The sequence below is a fragment of the Python bivittatus genome, unplaced genomic scaffold, assembly GCF_059951505.1.
Source record: "Python bivittatus isolate LINGU-HERP-01145 unplaced genomic scaffold, Pbiv_v1 ctg000090_np1212, whole genome shotgun sequence".
NCBI classification, from domain to species: Eukaryota; Metazoa; Chordata; class Lepidosauria; order Squamata; family Pythonidae; genus Python; species Python bivittatus.
In genome coordinates this window covers 3172684-3196635 of record NW_028277046.1, presented here as the reverse complement: position 1 = coordinate 3196635, position 23952 = coordinate 3172684, and the positions used below count along the sequence as shown (strand labels likewise).

The following is a 23952-nucleotide window of genomic DNA, read 5'->3' as shown; positions in this document are numbered from 1 at the left end:
ACTAGGAGGCCCAGCTAGGCACTCGTTCCTGCCTACCCTCGGAGGATGACTTTAAAAGAGCCGTGAGGCCGGATCAGACTTAAGGTCCATGTTCTCCACCTTTCTGAGTCATGAAGAGGCCAACCGGACGTGTCCAGGGAATGCCCGTGGTGGGCCAACCGGAGAAGATCACCCTTTTCCACCAGTCCGGGCAATTGGAGTTGAAAGTTTGCTGCTGGGGAATTCAGGAAGGCATCAAAGCCAGTTGTCAGTGATAGTGTTAATCCTCTAAAGGAAGGAAGAAATCTGGCCCTTGGTTAATTGTCAGTGGCTAAAGATAGGACTTAGCATTTTGCCCATAAGCATATAAAGCTGAATTAAAGAAACAGAAGATAGACTTTTTTCAGCAAAGCAAGGTCAGGATATTTTCCTCCCTCCCTCCCTTCTCTCTCTCTCTCCTTCCTTCCTTCTCCCTTCCTTCCTTCCTTCCCTTCCTTCCTCCCAACCAACAGAAGGTGAGCACTCTGTTCCCCTTTGGAGGCCAGTTTTGATCCTCAATTCCAGAAGCTCCTTCATCACCTGTTTCAAGCGCCAGCATGCTTCAGAAGGGAAGCAAGCTGCTAAGCTGGGTTGGTGGGTTTGGGGTTCTTTTGCTTTTAGAAAACACTTGCAGCCTCTGTCAGGTGGGGCAGGCTGCGTGCCGTGGGGGCTTTCCTCCAGCCCGTTTTCCCTAAACAATGTATATCGTATGCATAGCTGCAGGGCTTCTCTTGAAGAACAATATTTGCAGGTCTTTCTATCAGCAATTTTGCACCAGCTTGTTTGGGGTATCAATAGTTGTGTTTTTGGAGAAGGCTGTGCCTGGAAATCAGATGAACCAAGGAGCATGTTAACAAGGCCCAGGTTTCTCAAGACAGGGTAGCTGTCCAAGACATGTGGGATTGTGAACCAAAAAGCCCTTATTTTAATTGTCAGATTAATCATGCTTAAAGAATCCCTAGTAATTGTAATAGCAGAACGTTAATGCAATTTTATGATGCTACCACAACATTAAAGGTGGCAGAAGACACACTGAATGCCACCAAATGTTTGTAACAGTAGTTTAGGAGACACCACGTAAGCGGATATTCTTCGTCTAATATCTCCTTCTGCAAATTGTTGGCAGTGTTTATAGATCCCTTTCCTAGCACTTCCGGATTCCTGAAGCTTTCCGTGTCTCCTTCCAACAATCTTGCAAGGTAGAGGGTGGATTTGGGGGTGACTCTCTAGCCCACCATGCCAAACTGATGTTCAACCTGTGTTGCTTGCAGCTATGACTTTTCATTGAGCAGTAACTACATGGCTGCAATTTCACACCAACTGGCTTTGTTTTGCAGGATTGGGGTCCCCATTCTCCACCATCCACCCCAGGATATTGTTGTTTTTCTATTTTTGCATTCCAGCAGTGCTTTGCTGCTTAAGCTGCTACAGCTGTAAGGGACGTAGTAAGCAAGGATAGGCATCCAGCCAGGCAACCCAATCTCATGGAAGCCAATTCAGAGCGAGGGCAGGAAACACATGTGGCAAATTACAGCTAGTGCTAAACTTGTTTTCTTTCTCTGTTTTGCAATTGGGCAGTTAGATGAGATGGGTGACATTCTTGGCTGGCCAATACAATCCTGTCTACCTCAAGTGGTGCTTTTAGGTTAGGATTATCAGTCACATATACTGTATAAGGTCGAGCTGTCACACAAGAATGGGCCACATTTCAGAAAAATGAAAGCAAAGCCCTCTTTTGTAATATTTGGAGAGAGATGCAAAACAGGATTGCAAGCATTCCAAATGAGCCCCATAACCATGCCCTCACTCTGAACTGGCTTTACAGAGTTGTCGCATAGCCAGACTTGTCTCGTTATCCTCGATTCCCTAGATCACGTGGCTAACACCCCTTTCCCAGCATCCTTCTATTTTGCAAATACCACTCAAAAACGCTCTTAAAGGGAACATTGCTAGCTGTCAAAAAGAACATACAAAATACGTTTTGGGGCGTTAGGCATGGGAACAGTTCCGAGTGAGTATAGAGAAAACCTTTGAGCTGTCTCAAATTCCCTTTCTTTTCCATCAAAATTGCAATATGGTGGTTGCGACAGAGCATGCCAGGCTTCCGTAAAAACCTCCCTACTGTTCTGAGTCCATTTTCCCATCAAACGCATATTTTGGCACTCGGTTCCCCTCTCCCCGGTGTCCGTCTCCCCCCACCTTGGTCTCAGGTCTTTCTGGCAGGAATTCTAAGCTGAGCAGACGCGTCAACCCCTGTTTCCCCCCTCCACACTTTTGCGAGGGCAGAAAGTTAAAAATTATTCAATATGAGATTCCTGGCCTGGAGGCCAGTACCAGGCAAAGATTTTCACCGTTGTTCTGTTACTTCGCCAAAGCTGAGATAAGACGCTACGCAGTTCCTTGAATAAGTCTCCCCTTCTAGATTCCACCAGAAAGTTCATCTTCTCCCTTCGTCCACCCCCCGATGATACCCCACACTTTTTTCCCCTTCGTTTTGTGAGATGTTCCCCAGCCCTTACGATGAATATTTGGTGTTCACCAGGATGGGGGGGGGGCACTTTAAAGATGCAAATCATTAAACAACCCCATGGCTGATCTCCTTTCCTCCTCCCGTTGGTTGCGTTCACTTCAAAGGCCAAGTAAGTAGCAGATTGATTTATTTTTTAAGCCCGGCTGCCCTTCGCAAGAATTTTGCATTGTTTTCTCTCCCCGAGCGTTGAGAAAACTGGACGAAGGCTGGAGAGAGGACCTGGGAACATACAGCACGCCGGATTCTCGAGCCCAGCCAAACGGAGCCAAATTCCCAGGAATTCCAATTTTTCGCACGCTCCACCTTTCATCTGCAACAAATCACCTGGTGGAGTTTTTTTTCCGGAGTCTTTTGCGGGTATAAAACAATAGCTGTCCAGGGTCAAGGATTGGCCGGAGACGTTGGCACGCATGGATTGTGACTGTCTTCCTGGGTAGAGCGGCCAAGGTAGGAGATTCTTGTTCGTGGAAGAGGAACGGGGCCTTTGCAGAGCCCCAAAACCCACTGAGGACCACCAAAGCTGCAGGTCTTTGAACGGGCCCAAATGGGCCTCCCAGACATGGCACTCTGTTGCCGTTCATCACTCGGGATGCAGCCACTGAAACGGCGGGCGCTGGCCATCAGCGTTGGGGGTAGAGGCGGTCTGGCTGCCATCAGGCCAAACCCCTGGGCCAGGGGATCGAGGCAAGGTAGTTTGGAGACCCCGTAACCATTTTGGGGAGAAAGGGTTAAAACGCCAGAGGTTGTAAAAGAAGGAAAGGCAGATGGAGTGAAGGTTGGGGAGGGGGAGATCTAGGGAGGTTTGCAAAAGAAGGCACATAAAAGTGAAGGAGTGCAGTGCGGCCTAGTGGGTGGATGCCACTTTATTGTCAGGGTTTAATTATCTGAATGCTTATTACAGGTGAATTAACTTGCTTTTGTCCAGGCTGGGTTTGGCGCATAGGACACCCCCTCCATGCCTAGCTCTTACCCGCAGACAGCCAAACCTCTAGGACAGGAGGTGCAAACAGGGTTTCAGCCCCTTCGAGAGGGGGTGACCTTGGTCCGGCCCAGCCTACCTGGCAGGGTTGTGGCAAACGTTGCTTGCTGTTTTGCTGTGGGAATATGCGAGAACTTCTTTTTCCTCCTTTTCCTTACAAGGCGAGGACTGTTTTAAAGAAGTGATGAAAGGCAAAGCCAAGTTAAAACAGATATAGTAATGTGAAGCAAAAGGAAAGAGCGGTTCCCCCCCCGCCCCCCTCTTAGCAATCTGCATGTGTGAGTTTGGGATCTGAACTTCTCTCCGTTGCACAAGAGGAATGTAGACTTTGCTCAGGGATTCGGCTGTCCTGGTTCGCGTTGCTTTCAGCCTCAGCTCCACCCAAAGCCTGCAAAATGGGCCTAGGAACACTGGCCTACCTCCCAAGGCTGTTGGTTGTACAACCCGGGAGCACTCCCATCGTCTCCTCCTGCCCGCTCTCAGTTCGGAGTCATTGTGGGGACCAAAGCCAAGGGTGGGTGGGGCCAAAGCCCAGGGTGGGAGGAGCAAAGGGCAGGCCATCCCTCCTCGCTCTGAGGTCTCAAGAGGTTGCTTGCCGAAGGGGGTGGATGATGGGAGTTGGAGTCCAAACGCCTCTTCGGAGGCAGGCCGGCTCTGGGGCAGGGAAGCGTCCTGTTCGTGAACTTATCTATGAGAATGAACGGTTTGAGCGGATAACTCTCTGCTTAACGTGCAGGTAGCCAAAAAAGTTTTTTTCTGATTTTTTTTTTAAACTCGCTCTGCTGTTGTATTTAAGAGCATTTCCCGCTACAGATACATCCTTTCTTATTTGTCTCCTAATAATGACGATAATGATAATTAATAACAGTATCACTGACACGTTTCCGCCCATCAGGTCAGTGTTTCTCAACCTTGGCCACGTTAAGATGGGTGGACTTCAACTCCCAGAATTCCCCAGCCAGCCAGGCTGGCTGGGGAATTCTGGGAGTTGAAGTCCACCCATCTTAACGTGGCCAAGGTTGAGAAACACTGCATCAGGTGGCTGCTGACATCTAAGCCGAGTTGCTTTTCCTATTGTCTGGCTCTGATAAGCCGCTTATCGAGAGTAAAGCCTCGCAGGTCCCCGGCGCTTCAGGGGGTTAACAAAACCCGCTTTGCATCCGGCTGGTTCAACACCTGCTGGGCACCCTCGGTGTGCGCGTCTGTGTGTGTGCAACACCCTCCCCCCCACTGCCTGAGCAGCCAATGAGAAGCAAGCGCGTCGCGGCTCCCAGACAGTGTCGGTTTGAAACCCAACACCTGTCTCCGGCTCCTGCCAGGTGTGGAGGCCATGTTGACCCTCTCCGCTTTTCACCTGGAAGTCCCTCCCTTCCCATCAGCAGAAGGGATTTGCCCATTTCCTCCTCCCACAGCCCCAATATCAATCCGTGTCATTTGATTCTCAGGCTGCGGGTGCCCCTCAATGCCCGCCTGGCCGTAACAGGAGTCGGCCGCAATGCCACCTTGTAGGGTTCCCTTCCAACAGGTAAGGAGACCGCTGCCGTATGCTATGCGTCATTCTCTCTCTCCCTGAGCCGGACCTGGTGTTTTTGGAAAGGGGAAAGCGGTGCTCCCCAAAGGGGCATGATTCTGAATCCGAAGGAAATCAGCAAAGTTGGCCGTGCTGAATTGCGGGTCTCCACCCACCTTCTAAGATTCCCACCGTGGTTGAACTTACCAACGCATTCTGCAACCTGGGCCCCCTTCAGATGTGTGGACTTCAACTCCCAGAGTCCCCCGATCTGCTTCGTTGATGCTGAGGACGCTGGGAGTTGGAGTCCACCGAGCTGGGAGATGACCTGGGTTGTGGAATATAGAATTGGCCTTCCCACAAGATTTGTTCAAAATTATCCTGGCAGCTTCCAACCAAGGGTTGCAAAACGTCCGATTCTCATTTTTGGCCCCGTCCTCAAAAGTGTAGGCCGAAAGGAAAAAAGTACCTTTAACACACTTTTACAAGTGACCCGTCCCATATTGGAAGGGGGGAACAGCTCCCATGCTCCCTTCCTCCTCCATCTCTTGTGCTCATCTCCCCACCAGCTCTAAAAAGTCCTTGCCCAGAAAGGGTATTTTTAATGTGAGAAGGACAAGGGATGCCAAAATAAGATGCATTTTCCAGATTTATCTAGGCTGCGCGGATGGGAGAAGAAATCCTGGTTTCCCCAGTAGTTTATGCTACCCTTGAAAATCCCACGACTCCCCAGAGAATATACCACTCCTGGTCTACCCGAAGCCCTCCAGATAACTTTGTGGTATGAGGTCCAATCAGCATTTTTAAATTCAGCACTGCTGAAGGGCCATTTCATGGTATCCCCAGCCAGGGAGCTCAAGAGCTCCCTACAGGGACAGGATAGGCTCCCTTTTTTTAAACCAGAGGTGGGAGGATGGAAAAAAAAAATCACCATCCGGGGTCTAGCTGGCATGGAAGTCTTCGAAATCTGGCACCGACCCACGAGAAACAAAAGAAAACTCATTTGACCTACAGCCTCATTAGATTTGACAATTTATAGCATGCTTCAAAGCCTGTTTTCTTTTCAAATATAAATTTCCTTCTTTTGGGGACGAGCTGTTCAAGTCATTAACCTGACCCAGTGAGGCTGTCTTATCGCTTTTGGGGTGGGGGTGGGAATGAAGCAAAACCGGATCCCCTTTAATTAAAGCGTTCACCTTCCTACACGCTGCACAATGCCTGGAGGAATACTGATCAGGTACACGCATCTTCCTCTCGGAGCAAATTGGATTTGGCCTCCCGTTAACATCTGAGCCGTATGTCTGGACCAGCCCTGCTCCTGTGCTCCTTGCAGACGCAAGGCCTGTACGCAGGCGAGGCATGCTGGCTTGCAAATGCTCTTGCACCTTCCAGTGAACTGATTCTTCTGTGCACTGCAGGGCCAAACTGAGGAGGAGCAACGTAGCCCCTTGAAATGTTGGCCCTGTGGCTGCAAATCTGCCTACTCGGTGGGTTATCGTAGGAGGAGAGCCGTGTTTGTCTGTGGGGGAAAAAACAACAGGAGAAATCTGGTGGCTCCTTTTCCAACTAACACCTTTTGTTAAAAGGCATCAGCTTTCGTGAGCTGCAGATCTTACGCCGCTTCGGTGTTAGTTTTAGAAGACTAACTTCTAACTTTTAGGAAGGATCGAGTCCGGCTGGACTCCTGGCCGAGGATTTACCATCTTCACCTGCTGGGCTGGGCTTTCAGACGCTTTTTTGGCGGCCAGAGCGCACCTCTGGTTAGCTCAGGTTGGTGTTTTTTGAACTCTGCGAAATATGCCATTGCAATTTATAAGTCAGAAACACGCACGCCTTCCGATCTCTCGCTTATCTCGCCGCTTGGCAGGTCTCCCAGATCCTCCTCATGACGCCACCTCCGAGGCCTACAAACACGCAGACACGCCTTGGGAAAGCAACACATTCGCGAGTCGGATCTGAATTCTGTCCGTTGCTCCTTTAGCCCCTCAAGATAACTTCTGGAGACTTTCCTGGAAAGGGAGAGGTTGGTTACTCAATTACTCTGTTAGGGAACTGTGAGTTTACACAAGCTGGACTCAGCCATTGCCAGATGGTGCCAGATCCAACGTCTGTGCAGTCAAGAGCAGAGCAAGAAGATCATGATTATTATTACCATTAAAAAAAACTCAGCACAGAACAACACAGACTTGGAAATTTAGAGAGCACTTCTAAGCTCTTAAATTATTACGACTATTTACAAACCGTCTACAAGATAGCGCTGGCTGGATTTGGTACTTTTGACTCTGGATCCTTCCCAAGGATTTAGGATCATTAAAGATATCGTTGTAACACGTACGTTGTTCCAAGTAAGGCGATTTTTTTTGGCAGTTGATGAGCTGAAGTTCTGTCCGTTCCTAGTGTCCAATTCCTTTTCCAGATCTTTAGGCATGGCACCAATTATTATGTTTGTTACTAGTTCAACTTACAGGAATTTGAGATTGAAGCTTTTCCTAAAGTCAAGGTGGATCAGTCAAACTCTGGAGAAATGCAGGAAGTTGATCCTCCTTTACTTGCAATCATCTCTACGGTATTTGCCTTTTGTCTGCCCCACAGCCTTGGAAAGAGGAAGAGGAAAGGCTGGAGTTTTCTCTCTCTCTCCTTTTTTTAAATCTATTTTTTCCAATTACCTAAGCTATTTCTTAAAATCACCTAACGATACAGGGAAGAAGGACGTTGTTTAGCCAATGACAGACGTGCAGATGATGGGACGTTATTGGCCGTAGGGGGACATCACTGGGCCTTTCCCCCCATCTTGTAATACCTAACTCCCCTTGGAAATTTTTTTTATTCCAAAATGAGGTATGGCAAGGTCATTTTAGATGCTGGACTTCCTTGGTTTAGACAGCCACAGGCCCTACCTGAGGATCAAGGAGGCCTTTGTTGTAGGAAAGAACAATATATTTTGACACCAGCTTCAAAATCTTTTGTTTGTGCAAGGACCGGCGTGTCATGTCTTCCCTTTCTTCCCATCCCTCAAACGGTGTGCCGATGCCCCGCAGAAGCTGCTGGCCTTTCTCTGAATTTTGTTGCCCAATTTTCTGGCTCTTGGGGCGATTGCGCAAGAGGTCAGAGGTGTCTTCCCCCTTCCTCCTTCCGAGGCCATGGGGCAGGCTAGAGGCAAATACCGTCACGGAGATTGGAAGTGGAGGAGGATGGACTTCCTGCATTGCTCCAGAGTCTGTTTGGCGTCTGATTTTCCCCTTTACTTGAAACGCCCGCTCCTGCGACAGCCATGGGCGGCACGCTGCGGCGGGGCACTGCCCAATGACCCTGCCTCTCCCTTGCTCCAAGGTGACCTTGGTGGAAACCAGACCCCTGTCACCATCCTGTTAAAAATCAGGGGTGCAGTGTCTTGCCAGTTCAAAGGTCCCTTCCCCTTGCCCTGGGGCCCTTCGAGCCCCCTCTGAGCCCTGTTGCCGGAAACTGTTAGCACCTTCTCTCTGCACGGAGGTGAAAAAAATGGCAAAAAGCACAGGAAAAGCTTTAAAAAGCACCTCCTCCCTGTTCAAAGCCAAACGCCCCAAATTCCCTTAAAAGATCCAGCCCTGCGCCGTACGTGAAGTGGCTGCATCATCTTTGCAAACTTTAGCCCTCCCTGGGAAGTGTGGCCCTTTCTAGTCTCTGAATCGGGCTTACAGATAAAAACCAGCACCCCGATCCCCCCCTTACACACACAGTCCCCTAAAAAGAAGAATATTGGTGAAGTCGCTGTTACCCATTGCTTATCCCTCCGCCCATTAGGCCTCTGTTAAAAACCCCCCATCACTCCTTAGCTCCTTTTTCCCACGCTGTGGCCTCCTCCTTAAAAAAAGGACGAAACCAAAGGTCCGTTTCGAAAGGAGGGAGTAGCGGCCCTGTGATTTGCAATGAAAATCCAAGCAGGGGACAGGAGGGCTGATTTCAACCTGCGATAGTCAAATGATCTCTTTTGCTCATGGCTTTCGGGGCAAGCAATCCGTGCTTGATCAGTCCTGTCTGATCCAGTGTTTTGTATTTCCTCCAAAAAAAAAAAAAGGATGGGCCGCACCCACCGAATAGACCAGGAAGAAAGTGGCTCCCCCCCCTTTTCTTTTCTTTTCTTTTCTTTTCTTTTCTTTTCTTTTCTTTTCTTTTCTTTTCTTTTCTTTTCTTTTCTTTCTGTGGAGCAAAACTTTTTCACTTCCCTTTCTCTTTGTCCAGGCCTTTGCCAAATCTCCCTTCCATTTTGGGCTTGGGTAGGTTAAAAATGGCTTAGAAGCGGTGAAGCTCCACTTTAAAGCTTCAACAGATGGGGGGTGGCCACAGGAACCCCCTTTTGTCAGTCCTTTGACCCGCGGGCTGAAAACACGTGGCCTGCACCCAAACACCTCTTTCCTTCTTAGGTGAGCGGCTCTTAAAGCAGCTTGAGAAACTCTGCGCTGTTTTAATGAGGAGAGAGAGGAAAGATGCTTGTGCTAACGGGTGATCCCCAACCTTGGGATCTGCCCTGCCCCGAGCTGGGGGGAAAAACTCGCCTTGGTGGATTTAGAGTCCCAAGGGTGTCCAGAAAGTCAAGATGGCAGCCACAACGGTGCAATCAAAGCTCTATCCGCTTTTGGTGTGCGTGGCATGTGGGGCACGCATAAAGAAACAGGCAGAGCTTTGAATGCCCCATCAGGGCAGCTGTTTTGACTTTTTGGACCCCCCCTGCAGACACCCTATACGTCCTTTGGCTGTGCATCCTATTAAGTCAGTCCGTGGGTCCTCTTGGGATCTGGGGTTCAGTCGGAGGCTGGAAGTCAAACCTTTTGCCTCACTGGCTTGTAGCCACCCCGTAACGAAAAGAAGGCAAGGAGTTAACCAAATGCAGGAAGCCTTCAGCCTTTTTTTCCCCTTGATTTTGTCCTCATGCAGGTGAATCATCCTTGTTCAAACAGTAAACTGATATGTCTTTATTTGGGGGGGGGAAGGCAGCTAGGTCAACCTGTACCAGGAGAAAGGCACTTTGAAACAAGGCTGACCCCCACGTATTCTTCCCTCCCTGCATGCCTACCCCTGCCCTTCATTGTTCAGGAACCCGCTCTCTGCAAGTTGTAGAGGGTGGTTAAACGGAGCCTGGAAGCGACACGCCAAGCCCTTGTGTCCATGTCGGGCCCGTGGCGGTTTAAAAAACACGTTAAGCGCCTCAACAGTTCAGGCGAGCCATCGCATCCAGCGAACGGTGGGCCCCAAACGCCTTCCCAAAGCTGTGTGGCAAAAATTTGCTTCTCCTCTTCCCGCCCTTCCTGCTCCTTCTTTTCAGAGGAGCGGACTCGAGGTCTCTTCTTTCCCGGTTCGGAGATTTTGGAAAGCCCAGGAGGGACCTGGCGGGGCAGCCACCCGATCCAGGATTCCAAAACCGGCCTTAATGCGGGTTGGAAGTTGGAACCGGATCCCAGCCGGGCCCTGGCGCCAGATTGCTGGCCGTTGAGGCTGGAGCGCGAAAGGATCTTAGTTGTCTTAACCCTTCCCTCGGCCTGTCCTTGAAAGTAGGGCTTGGCTCCTGGTGGTTTAACGGACAGGCAGCAATACAGAAGCGCTTTGCCAGTGCCTTCTTGACAACCCTGGGATTTCCTGTAGGGGGGCTTTCTTGTCCAGCCTCTCTCAGAAAGAGAGAGAGAGAGATGTAATAAGAAACCAAGAACGGACCCCGCTCTGTTTTATCCTGGCCTCCCTTGTTCAGCCTTACAGAGTCACCTTAGCAGAAGAAAGGGGTGGATGGGGTAAGCGGAGGGGAGGAGGTTTCAGCCAGCCTTCCAGCAGGAGGTAAATCTACGAGCAGGACATTTGGACATCCCTTTTGGTGCGTCTGGATCAGATCGGGGTGCGCGGCCTGGGACGTAGGGTGTTTTCCTGACAACCTGGACCTGGTTCTCGGCTTAAGCCACAGGCCCCAAGTGGGGGCAGATAGGCAGGGTTGGAGACCATGAGAGAAAGGAAAGAGAAAATAGGTTTTGTGGGTAGGGTCCTCAAAACACCCCCCCCCCGCAGGTGAGTCAATTCCTGGGTGAGAACACAGGTGGAAGGAGGAGACAGAAAAACACAGAACGGGAAAAGGGAACGCAAGTTGCTGGGACTGTATTCATCCAAGAGTAACACAGGACAAAGAACAAGCGAAAAGAATTAACATCTTTGACTGGCGTTCTTTGGCAATTCCCGTCCAAGGATTGGGGAATTATCCGAGGAATGCCACAAAATGTAATGTAGGCCCAGCAAGGTGTTTTTTTGTAAATCCGCAGTTGATAGGGCCAAAGTAGTGTCACAAGTCCAGCCATCCCTGGTTATTGCTGCATTTACAAAAGTTCCTATTTTCTTTTCCATCATTGTTACATTTGGTGTGTTGCATTTTAGACAGCATTTATTTTGTTTGTGAAAATCCCGTAACATCTGAACCTCATTGTTTTCTACAACCGTTTCAGTGTTGTGATTATCCCACATTTGGGAAACTTGGAAATAATAATAATAATAATAATAACAATAATAATAATAATAATAATAATTATTATTATTATTATTATTATTATTATTATTATTTTACTGCTCCATGCTTTGGAAGCAGCTGACCTGAGAAGTGTGTGGGACATCAGTCTAAAAAATGGAGTTAAGGAGATCTGCCTGCCAAGTGGTGAGATGGGAAGATAATATCAACAGGGTGGGAAGTTAATCATGCACCAAGGATTGGGTGGGTGAGAAAATTCTTCCATTCCCTGGTAAGGAATTAACTCTCAGTCCAGCCACTTCTAGTTCAAAGGGAAAAAAATCTCTGCTTTCCCAGGGCATTCTTTTCCAGCCTACCTTTCTTTAGAGGGAAAATGTCCCAGGTGGTTCCATGATGATAAAAGATAGTTATTCCCAAACTGAGCTGAGTCCTGATGACTCCATCAATGCAAGTTTCTTGCCTCTGCTTTCTCCCAGAGTATTTTTCATTTTCCCTGGAATGTTCTGGTGGTCCCCTATCCAAGTAATGACCAGGTTTGTCCTTGTGTAGCTACCAAGGTCAGCCAAGGACTGCTGTGTTCTGAAACGTTGCATTAGAAGGTTGTTGACGTGGGTGTGTGTGTATGAAAGCAGTTCCTTATATATCTACAAATTGAATAAGGGAGCACTCTTAGAAAAGCGCATGTCTTAGTAGCAATATCCAGTTTCCCAAAAGTAAATAACAGGAGCCTGGTTCCTATCTCTTCTTTTATTTAGCTGATCATTTTCCCCTGACCCTGCCTCTGGGTAGACCCAAAACGTTAAGGTACACGTGAAACATGTGGATTATAGCTAGTAGCATGCTTGGTTTCCAAGTTTGGTCTACCTTGGAAGTCTGACACCACCCCTCATCAGAAGAATGGGAGACCTGTTGATCCTTGAGAAGAGCAATCCTGCTATTAGCAAATGAAAGCCCAGATCGAAAGACAGATTCTCCCTTGTTTGAGGACCTCTAAGTTTCAATAGCTGGCATGTTTTGAGACAGTTTTGAAGACCAATAATATGTTTGTGTCCAAAGGCCACGTGGTTCATGCTTCCACTAAGCTAAACATGGTTTGTTTGTGGCTTGGCCTGAATCCCTCCAAAGTGGTTTCTAACCAGCTGGTTTCTGGCTAAGCATTTTGCGTGAGTCTCAGCCCGTTGTGGTTTCTTTGACAATTCAAAGTTAAGCAAAACAGGGCTTTGTTGTGATGCATCAACCCGAGCGTGCATAAATGGGTGTGATTTTGCAGCATTTTTGACCCGCTGATCCAACTAACTAAGCAAAAACGATAAAGCTGGGTTGGGGGGGTGGATTTCCACTTTTATTTTTTATTTTACCAGCAGCCAGGTGTATCCTCAAGGGGAGGACTATAGCAAAGCAAATTGGCAGGAAGCCCTACTGGTGTTAGCCGAAAACATTTCATTCCTAAGAGACAAGCTCTTCTGGGGATGCCAGAGGAGAAAAACAAATTATGGAAGGAAAGCAAGAGACCAAGATGATGAAACAGGGGCCCGGCTCGGTGGAGGGAGGTAGAGTTAGAAGCACAAAAGTCAATCCTGTATTGGTTTCAATTTCAAAGATTGCTTTCTGTCTGTTGCATGGAGAAAAAGAAGCCGATTCAGTGGGATGGGGCAAATGTAACCAGCGTTGCATTTTCATGATGGACGGGATGGGCAAACGGAGCTGAGTTCTCCCATCACGACACGAGGACGTTCTTCCCTTCACTATTTATTCCTCTCGCTTTGCGCCCGGCAAACTCGCGGTATATAAATACACATGTGAGGATGTCAGGCGAGGTTCCCGGCACTTGCCACCGCCTGTTTGTTTCAAACAGCCGTTGAGAGAGGCTGAGAATAGAAATGTTAAAAAAAAAGAAAGTTAGGACTACTCCAAGGCACATTGAAAAGAAGGTTTTGCAGAAGATTAAATGGCATCACGGTCCTCAAAATGTCAAGAAAGACACAAAATATGTCTCTGTGTGTCATATTCTGAAAGTCCCCCCCCTCCCCATAACACAACCAAATCATTTCGGAGCAGGCTGAGTTTGGGTTTCCCCAGCTTTGTACGCAACACCACAGCCCCAGAGATAAGGAAAAAGAGCAGATGATCTTCAAGGAGGCACCAACACTGAATAGAAGGCCTCCATTCAGTCGCATAAAATGTTTCCCCGACATCCTCTTAAAAGTAAGATCGGAGAGCAATTGATTTGCTGTCCTTTGCAAGATAAGCTTGCTGCCTTTTGCTATCTCAAGCAACTGGGCGAACTTCAAAACCCACCCTCTGGTCAGAAATGTACAACGTGAAAAATACATTTTAATCCTGCACATCTTGGAGACAAAGGATGGGTATATTAGTGAAATGTCCCTGCTTGTAAATATGCATCGAACTATGTAAGAAGACCTATTCTTGCAAATATTGATTCAGATTCCTACCCTAAAACTGAGGCAAAAATGGAATTGGTCTTGATTCCTTTCTCCCCCCCACCTCAATTTTTCAGTAAGACAAAATGGAAATAAATTGTCTAACCCCTTGAAACGCTTTTGATTATTAAAAAAGAGCCTTGAATATTAAACTGGATAAGGCCAACTCGCATTTTTTTGCAACTTCATCCATGAATCTGAGTTGAATCAACTTCTGAAAAGTGGAAATGTATGGGCTTAATCTATCTGCCGCGGCAGGGTAGACAGTTTTGGGAAAACACACTTGGTTGTCAGTATCATTCCTCTTCATTTTTTGTTGCTCGGCTTCCTGTCCTCTCCTTTCTAAAATTCATTCTGGGGGTGATCCCAGCCAATGGCATAGTGACTATAACGGTGTGACTGGGACCTGTCAGGGTGACATCGTGGGATGGGCAGAAAATAAGATTTAGCTGTGGGCTGAGGGCAAGCGAGGTAACTGAGAATGAAGGTGAGTGAGTGTGCTTTGAAATTGGTGAGGGAGCGTTCTTGCACCTAAGCTGTAGCTAAGCACGGCTTATCTCTGGCTCCTGCTGGAGGCTATCTGATGTAAGGGTGTCTAAGATCCAAGCTGTGGTTAAGCCGAGGTCTGAGGACAGGGACTAGCAACACAGCCCTATTTTCCCTGGGCAGGGATGGCCCTGGTGCGTAGCTAGGAGAAGTGTCTTATCTAGCTTGAGATATTTGGCCAGGATGAGCTCCCGCTGGGGAAGCAGGTGGCAACTCTAAAACTGTGTCGTGTGGAGGTTGTGGAGAACTTGGGCACAGCAAGAGGAAAGAATAGGGTCTCCCCACCTCTTAACTGCTATTCTTTCTGAAGTTTGCACTGGCTTCCTGTGGTCTTCCTGCAGCTCTCAGCCTCTCACTCCACCAGTCCTGCTGGTTGGAGCTGCTGGCCATTGTGTGTCAACACCATCAAGGAAGCTGAGATAATTGCAGGCGTCAGAACAATTGTCCACTCAGTTCAGATCTTCCATCCAAGCTGATCCCACTGAATGCCAAGTGGCTTCCCTGTCCTGCAACCCCTCAGTTCCTCCTTACTGACGTGCCCCAGGGTTTACTTTCTGATATTTTATGACTTTTTGCTCAAGGTTGTTTTGGAGTGAGTACAGTGAGACCAATCCCTTGGAGGTCTTTTAATTAGTTTTCCAGCAAATCTCCCTCCCACCCACCCCCGCCCCTTCCTAGCCGGAGACAAGAACAGCTCTGCCCCCCAGGTGCCTCCTCTTCTCTTGCTTCCCCTAGAGCATTGAAACAAGACTTAGCTGTCAAACAAGTCTTTTCCCTGATACATAACATCTTGCCCGGTGAGCAAATCAGCCCTTCTGTGTCCAAGCAGAGAAGCACTTAAGGACGCTAAGATAGCAAAGAAATTCATTGGGGAAAGTAATTTATGGACAAAGAGTATTACAAGAAAAGGGCAAAGTCTGTGGGTGTCTAAGGAGTCAACATTTTAAAAAGATATATCCCTGCTCCTGGGGGCCAGAAGTGTAGGGGACCCCCTAGAGATGGATAAAGACAGGTCCCTACATTAGGATGGGGCCATTGGTGTGTTTACATGCAGAAGATTTCAGATTCAGTGTCTAGGAAGGGTTTGGGAAGTCTCCTGTCTGAAATTCTGAAATGACCTGCTGGTCAGGGTTGGCAATGTTAGGCTGCAGGGTCCTGGCGTTGGCATTTAAACCAGGCTTTATTCAGAAACATAAGGCTTTTTAGGGGACGGACCGTGGTTGGGTCGTCCAGAGGTCCCAAGTTGTCTTCAGCTAGGGTCGGACGGGCTCCTCCATGTTGAGAGTGGAACTGCCACCAATGGAGACAGTACCAAACTAGATGAAGCGATGGCTTGCTTTGCACTTTGGCCACCTTCTGATCAAACCCCCTTCCATTCCAAGCTGCTTATCTCTTCCCTACTCCTGGAAGATTGCCAGGGCCCCCTTTCCTCTACCTTTTGACCCCACACAAACTGTGTTTGTGAAGCTTCTTCCTGGCCACTTGGCCTCTCTTCCCTTCTCTCTACATGACGTCTGCTTAGCAATCTCTAAAGAAGGCGAATCCGCCCCCTCCATCCAAAACTGCTCCCAGTTTCAGGAAGGCCCCCCAACATTAAGCCACCTTCCTCCCCCTTGTCGTCCGGAACTCCTCAGTCCCATTCCATCCATCGTCTAGAAGATGGCTTTTCAAATTGTTGAAGAAGGCACGGCGGCCAGAAGAGGAAGTACAATGAGTGGCTGTTTCTTCCCCTGTTCCTTCCTTGTTCCTCTGTCCTCGTCTCATTTCCTCCCATTGATTAAACAAAACGATTTGCATCCACGGGGATCCACCTCTTCTGGAGTTATTGTCTTGCTCAGACCTGTCTGTTATTCTTGGTTCTCCCCAGATGCTTCACCCACGGGAGGTTTCAGGTTGGATCACTTCTCTTTCTAGGTCCGGGCCAGGTGCGTGACAGCTACCTGAGTCACCCCGCCCACTCAAACTGTCAAGACTGGTGAACATCAGCTTTTTGGAGAGCTGAGTCACCATCATCAATGGCACCGTGACCTTCCCTTAGCCTTGGCTTGCCGAGAGGTTGTGCAACCACGCCACGCTCAAAACCCGGGAAGTATGGAAGGTGTCCACGGTTTCTGACTTCACTGACTACCTCTCCAAGGCTGGCTCAAACAAAAGAAATTGATTAGCCAAGCCTGGAAGGCTACTGGCGATATTTTCAGTAGCATACATATGGCACCTTGCAAGGAACAAGGAAGATTTTCCAACAGCTGCTTTTAAAAAAGAAAGTCAATGGTTTTTTTGCAGTGGGAGATGGGAAAGCTGGCTTGTGCACCAATGCAGTTTTCGAAAAAGGCAAGGAGCTCTAGTTAGAAAAAGAATTAGACATTTAGAAAAGAATTCAGACATACAACTCCATTTGCCTGACCCATTCCAGTTTACCTTCTTAAATCACAAAGGTTGTGGTGCAGGATATGGTTTTTCTTTTCAAAACATGTCTCTGAGGTTACCTTTTCACCAGAGTAAAACAGGCCACAGGCATGTCTGCAGGGAGTGGGTCAAAAAAGTCAAGATGACACAGCCGTGCAACCAGAGCCCCACCCCATTCTATTTACATCGTGATACATCTAAAAAGGGGCTGATTGCATGATTGTGGTGGCCGCCCTGACTTTTTTGACCCACTCCCTGCAGACACCCCTGAGAGCCCTGTTTTCCAAAAACCACGGTTTGATAGAGCTGTATCTCTGGGTCGCCCCCAGAGCCGACCCAGAGAGAGACATTGGTTGGTGGGTGGGTGGGTGGGTTGGTGGGTGGGCGGGCGGGCTGATGGACGGATGGACGGATGGACGGATGGACGGATAGCAATAGCAATAGGTAGGTAGGTAGGTAGGTAGGTAGGTAGGCGGGCTGATGGATGGATGGACGGATGGACAGATGGACGGATAGCGATAGATGATAGATAGATAGATAGGTGGACGGGCAGGCAGATGGACAGACAGATGGGTGAGTGGGCGGGCGGACAGACAGACGGGTGGGTGGGTGGGTGGGTGGATGGGTGGGCGAATGGATGGACGGATAGACAGATATGGATGGATGGATGGATGGATGGATGGATGGATGGATGGATGGATGGGCGGGCAGGCGGGCGGACGGACGGACATAGATATGAATGGATGGGTGGATGGATGGATGGATGGATGGATGATAGGTACATAGGTAGATAGATTTTTTCTCTCTCTTTTTTTCTTAGTTTCCTTGTTAATCCTTTATAGCATACCTGGCAGATTTCCCCCCCAAGTCTTTAAAGAGCTCCCGGGCCCACTTCTCAAACAGGGACGCTATCCCCACTCCAGATCTGCTTTTTCCATTTTTATTGTAGGCTTTCCCCAAAGAGCTCAGGGTGCCTTACATAGGAGGAGAAAGGAGGAATATCTGTCCCGCTTTCATCTTCGACCACCTTTCGAGTTTGGCTGGGCCGGCGATCTCCTTGGGGGCTGGTGCATTTGGCTAAAGCTTGGCTTCGTAACAGGCAGGAGGGACGTAGGTTTCGGAAAGATGACAGTGGGTCGCTTTTGCTGTAGCGCAAAGTTATAGCCCTCGCTGTGTCTGGAGACGGTTCCCAGTACAAGCCCTAAACCCTCCATTTAGGCCTGGAAAAGACACCAACCTAAATCTTTGGATAGTGGCTGCTTAGCATAGACCAGTGTTTCTCAACCTTGTCAACTTTAAGATGGGTGGACTTCAACTCCCAGAATTCCCCAGCCAGCCTGGCTGGCTGGGGAATTCTGGGAGTTGAAGTCCACACATCTTAAAGTTGACAAGGTTGAGAAACACTGGCATAGATAATATTCAACTGGGTGATCTGTGGTTGTGTCCTGGTATTCCAGGTAATTTTTGCTCTCGTTTACCAGCCAGCAAATACCCTTTTTTATTTGCATATTCCCTCTGACCGAAAACCTCATAAACCTGAAAAGGAAACCGTATCCCTGACATCACAGACGCTTGCCGATAGGGCCTTCCAGAGCCCCTTTGCCCTCGGTTGAAAACAGATCATGCTGAAAACTTGCAGTAATATTTTCTTCCAGACTCCCCCCAGGAGAGCAAAAGGCACGGTTCTACTAAACGCGGCCGGGGAGTTTTCAAATTGCTCCCGCTGCTGGAAACCAGACGCAGAGGCATTTGGCCACCAGAAGGAGAACCGAGTTAACCAGAAAACACACAATAATAGCCCACATCCAACCGCTGCCTGCAGCTAGACTCTGCTTCCCCGGAATGGGCCTGATTTGGTACCCAAATGAATTGAGTGAATGAGTTCCTCGGTTGCCGCCCTGATTTGCATGATCCATGCAAAATGGATGGCTATTTTTTACACCCTCGATAAACTCAGCTTGCACGGTGGGGATCCATACCATCTTCTCTTTCTCTTTCTCTTTCTCCTGACCGGGGCAGCGAGCAGTGTGCTCCGGACCCCGTATTTGCAAATGCAGAACCAAACTCAGCCACTCCCTCCCACTTTGATTCATCGGCACATTAGAGCATCATTCATTTTCAGCTTTTGCCTGCTTCCAAATTGGGTGGGGCAGGGGGGGTTAAGAGTCAAAAGCCAGTTTAAAAGTTTGTTTAAAATCTACACAGGAATGCACACATTTTAATAAGCCCTGTTTCTAAGGTTACACTTTGCATGCAAAAGCGCTCACGATATACATTTTAAATACATTCAGATTTTCACACAGGATATGTATGGATTTTTTAAATTCATATAAGCGCCCATCTCGCACTTGTGACTCCGGGTGGCGCACACCATTAAAATAACAAAAAACCAAATAATCAAAGCCATTAAAAAAACAACCATTATAATACAATTAAACAGTTAAAACTGTAATAAAACAAAAAACAGGGGACAGCCATAGTTTACCAATATTCATATAGGAAATTGACGTAGATTCGGAAATTGACCAATTCTTTGGCTCCCCAGGACCTTGGACAGAGTCTGTCTAGGATCCCTTTTCCCCAAACTGGGGGTGTGAAAAAAAGAGAATCAGCGCCTCTTGTTGGAAAGCAATCTCAATTTAAACATGCCACAACCGTAATTGGTTTCAAATCATTTGAGATTAAAGTCAAGATTTAAAGAGGAAAAGGATGTAACTTCATCCTTGGGATTACTAGAAGCTGACCAGTTGGGGAGTGAGGGATGATTTCTCTCCATTTCAACAGTTTGGCCCTCTAAAAAGCATCTCCCCAATTAGCAGCCTTTTTAAAATAGGAATTTTAATAAGGCAGTGTCTCCTATGAGCCCTGTTAAAACCCCAGAGGGTCCTGTTTCACTGATTAATGGATATTAAAAAGCATTTTTTCCTCTAGAAGAGTAAACACAACTCTGTATGGAGACTGCCCCCCCAAACTTCCCTGTTGGGAAGATTAACCCTGAGGGGGGGTTGGACTAGATGGCCTCAATGCCCCCATCCCATTCCGTGGTTGATTTTAGACTTGACTAGGTGAAAATCAAGAAACTGCATTTTTCTTCTCCCAGCAGCTTCCTGCAAATGCCAACTCCTGCAGCGGTGTCTCTGAGCATAAAGCCTACCTGTTCAGGCTGTTGTTTTTGAGGCTAAGCAAAACGAAGCCGGGGGAACAGCATGGCAGGTTCAGTTCAGCTGAATTTTATTTTTTCGATTTGGTTTTTTCTATTCCCTGCCCCCCTCTTTTTTTCCCAGGCCTTACGAAACAAAGAAAAGCCATTCACCGTGGAAATGCATGAATCTAAATTCTCTTGTTTGCTAGCTAAGAAGCAGGTGCCTTTTGAAAATACCCGAGCCAGTTTTGCAGGGGGGGGCAGTATATTTAAGAAGCAGCTTTGCTTTGCTTTGTTCTCTTGCAAAAAAAGGAAAAAAAAAGCCCTCTTGAGTTCATTTAGGGAAAGAAACGCGTTTGTACAGTAAATGCAATCCGCTGAATATAGTCAAACGAGCCGCTCGGTTGCATTGTTCTGGGTACACCTGCGCCAAGCGGTTGATGGTGTTTGCAATCCTCTCCAGCTCTCCTCCCTTTGCCCTTTGAGAAAGCAGCATCATCTCTTCCCCCCCCCACCCCGTCCTCGCCCCAACCCCGGTGAGAGCCTGTCTTTGGTGTCCTCATGAGCGGGAGGCTGCCAAATTGAATCTCCTCCTCGACCTGCATTTGTGGTTTGCAGCCAGTTTTCGGGTAGCTGGGCAGGCTGGAGAGAGAGCTTGTAAACCTGGGAGCTTAGCCATCATCGGTTACTCACTGTCTAATGATGAGGATGGAGGAACAGAGGCTGCAAACCTCAACCGCTTTCTACCACTCTTTTCCACCACGCTTGGGTGGCGAGTGCATAATTTTCCAATTTTGGCTGCCTCCAAAATTAAGCTCTGACTCCAAGCTCTTGTCATCCGCCATGACTTCCCAGCTCCATTATTTGATTCCTGGCCCTGTTCATGGCACCCCTTTTGGTTCCTGGTTTCCTGCACCCGGCTCCCTTTCTGACCCCTAAAATGTCTCCCTTTTTAGCCCAAGCGATTCAGCTCAAACCTCTTCCTTTTTAGCCAGAGCGATTCTGTTGATGGGAAATGAGCTCTCGTGTTTTCTTTGCAAATGTTCAGGAAGTGTGATCCTTGAAAAAAGCAGGAGAGAAAGAGAGAGAGAAAAAGAGAGGGCGTGGATCAAAAACCAGCTTTTATTTCTTTGCTGCGGTAAGGAGCTAAATGTTGCAACTCCAAAGGGCTGCATTTTTCGGGAACACGCAGAAGCACTGAATGGAAAAGCTGTGTGAGTTTCACGTTCAAGATGTAAAATTAAGGAAGTCTGTTGAGATCGATGCCCGCTTGCCTAAAGTTCCTGTCGGTCCCCACTTTGGGGGGGAAATGCGGAAAGATATTGTCAACATGGCTGAAAGGATTTGAGTTTAGAGAAGCACTTCCTCTTAACAGGTCCTAAAAATATGAATATCTGGAAGAACTTGGTGAAAAAAAGGTCAGCGCCCCCCCTCCCATGTCTATTGAGAAAAAGTCAAAGGCTTCCATGAGTCAAGCTTGACTCCCTTTTTCTTGGACTAGTACCCCCTTCTGGTTTTTTTAAATAATTTCCCAATCTAGCCTACACTTCTGGAACTTCCTAGTGGTCTCTTTTCCATCCAAGTCCAACAGGTAGTTCTGACCCTTTGTGTCTTTTTGGCAGAGCAGCCAAAAGTGATCCAGGGGCCGCCACACCCCACCCAGGAAAATTACACCCCATTCCCCTTGGAAAGAGAGATCAATACATAAACATCAATTAATTCTCTTTGGCCCAGTTGCAGGAGAAACAATGCAGAACTCCTTAGCTTGACCCCAGAGAAAGGAATCCTCTGAATTCATCCGGGCCTAGAAATTGGCCGACTCCCATTTCAACGCAGCGTGTTCAATCTTGTGGCCGGGAGTTCCATAGATCAACTCCATGCTGCGTTGACCAATCTGTTCCCTGCCCTGAATTGCCCAGCCTGTCTCTTTCCCCAGACAACCTGTGTCCTATCTTTAAAAAGAGGATCAAGAGGAACCAAAGAATGGAAGGATGCGCTCCTGCTTCTCAGGGCCTTTCCAAGATTCCCCGTTCAAGAAACGTAGCTGTTAAGGGAGCTCTGCTTCCAAAACCCAGCGTGGGGAAAATGGAGGCCTTTGGCTTCCCAGCTTGAATCATGTCCCTGCCAGCATGCAGCAAGCCGGAGCTGGGCGCTAGGAAGGTTTCCCAAGCTGCAGAACCGGTGGGGTGACTCTCCGCTTCCTCCTCGTCCTTCCTTGACGCTCAGCGCGGATATCAGGAAGGCTTTTCTGCAGAGTCACGCAGCAACGGCAGCGGGCTGGGTTGCCAGAGGTCCCTGTTCCCTTCGTTTGTCCCAAAGGGTGGAACTTGCTGCCAAACCTGTTGGGAGCCTCTTGGCAAGGAGGAGAAGGTTAGAAGGGATCATGAAAGAAACCCTCTCATGCCCAACTAGATCAGAAGACCTTAAAAGATCCAGGAGCCCAGCTGGTTCCAGCTTTGGGGTCCCACAGAGGCCAAGAAGGTGCATTCTGGGAAGCTCAGCAGCTCCCACGGGTCTCCAGCAGCTGGGACACACATCTTGGGGTCTGCACCCCAGATAGGGCACCCAGCCCCCCAAGATCCGGAGCCACCCCTAACTTGATTGTCTTAAAACCATCTCCGTTGGTGGCCATTACCATTTCTGGTGGGCCGCGAAGCCCCTCGCTGGACTATCAGCTCCAATCAGCCTGGCCAGCGGCCCGGAGAGATGGGATCTGTAGTCTGGCTGCTGTTTCCCCAGCTCTGCAGAAGAGAGGAATGCAAAGAACATGGACGTTTTCTTTTCATGACTTGCAACAGGCAAAGGGCCGTTCTCCCTGGCCCTCGAAGAGAAGTTTTCGAGTTCCCACAGATGGACTCTGGCCTGTCCTTCTTTTTGGACCAGCCTTTTGAACCCTGGTTGGGGGAGTCCCCACTGGATTCTTTATGAAGCGGGGGTTGGACCTGATGACCTCAAGGGCACCGTCCACCTTTACCCCTTCATAAAACGTTCGCTGAAATACCAGTCGATGCCTTGGCCAAACAAGCTCCACTGGGTTGGTTTGAATTTGGGTTGGTTTTAGCAGGCTGTGCTGGTTGGGTCGGGCCATCTCCGCGTGGGCAGGGGCTCTCTTTTCGATGACACAGCGTTAGGCAGCAGGTTCCAGACAGGTGTCTGGCCTGGCTCAAAACCCAGCGGAGGCTCTCTCGCTATGCCTCAGCCTCCCTCCGCCTCTAATCTCTCTCCATCTTTTGTGGGCCGGAAATGGAGCTGAGCTGGCGAGAAGGAAGTGGAAGAAACAAAGACGGGGAGGTGGGAGACGCTGAGCCAGGCGACACCTGCTCATGGGTAAAGCCTCTGGAGGAGGAACAAAGGCCACCCAATTCTATCCCCGAGCTTCCCATCATGGTGCACGGGCAGGAGCGAATGCGGAGAGGCCGAGTCTGCTCCTGGCAATGCCACCCTGCAGGATTTGGCAGGGGGGGAGAGTATGGACGGCAGAAGGTGCCAAGCAGCTGAGTCAAAGCAGAAGCTACGGCAACTTATTCACCTTGACTGGAGGAAAGGGCGGCCAGGCAGGAGGGGCCAGTGAATACATGTAGGCGTGGAGAGGCTTGGAGAGGCCAAGTGAATTGAAGGAGCGCCTTATGGAAAGCCTCTGAACCTTTCTTGCTTCCTTCCTTCCCTCCCCCCCCCTTGTTTCGCCTGCCTGCCTGCCTGGCTTCCTTCCTTCCCTTGTTTCTCCCTCCTTCCCTCCTTCCCTCCTTCCCTCCTTCCCTCCTTCCTCCCTCCCCCCAACACTGTGTGCTGAGTGTATGTGTTTTAAAACCCAGTTTCATGCTACATGCCATTAGGTGCCCTGTGGGAAACCAGGCCTGTGGGAAAGTGGACAAGCAAAGTTCCCCCCTTTCAGCAGACCTGTCTCT

The 23952-nt window shown here is 48.7% G+C and overlaps 1 protein-coding gene and 1 long non-coding RNA gene across 2 annotated transcripts in view; both read left to right on the top strand.

Moving 5' to 3' along the window:
* The window catches only part of TTLL10 (tubulin tyrosine ligase like 10), an 89251-nt gene that overhangs the window by 15325 nt on the left and 49974 nt on the right, over positions 1 to 23952 (top strand). The window lies entirely within an intron of this gene.
* LOC112540419 (uncharacterized) lies at positions 4861 to 7364 on the top strand. The gene is made up of 3 exons (XR_003084501.1): positions 4861 to 5052; positions 6698 to 6807; positions 6905 to 7364. It is a non-coding gene; the product is annotated as an uncharacterized LOC112540419 (long non-coding RNA).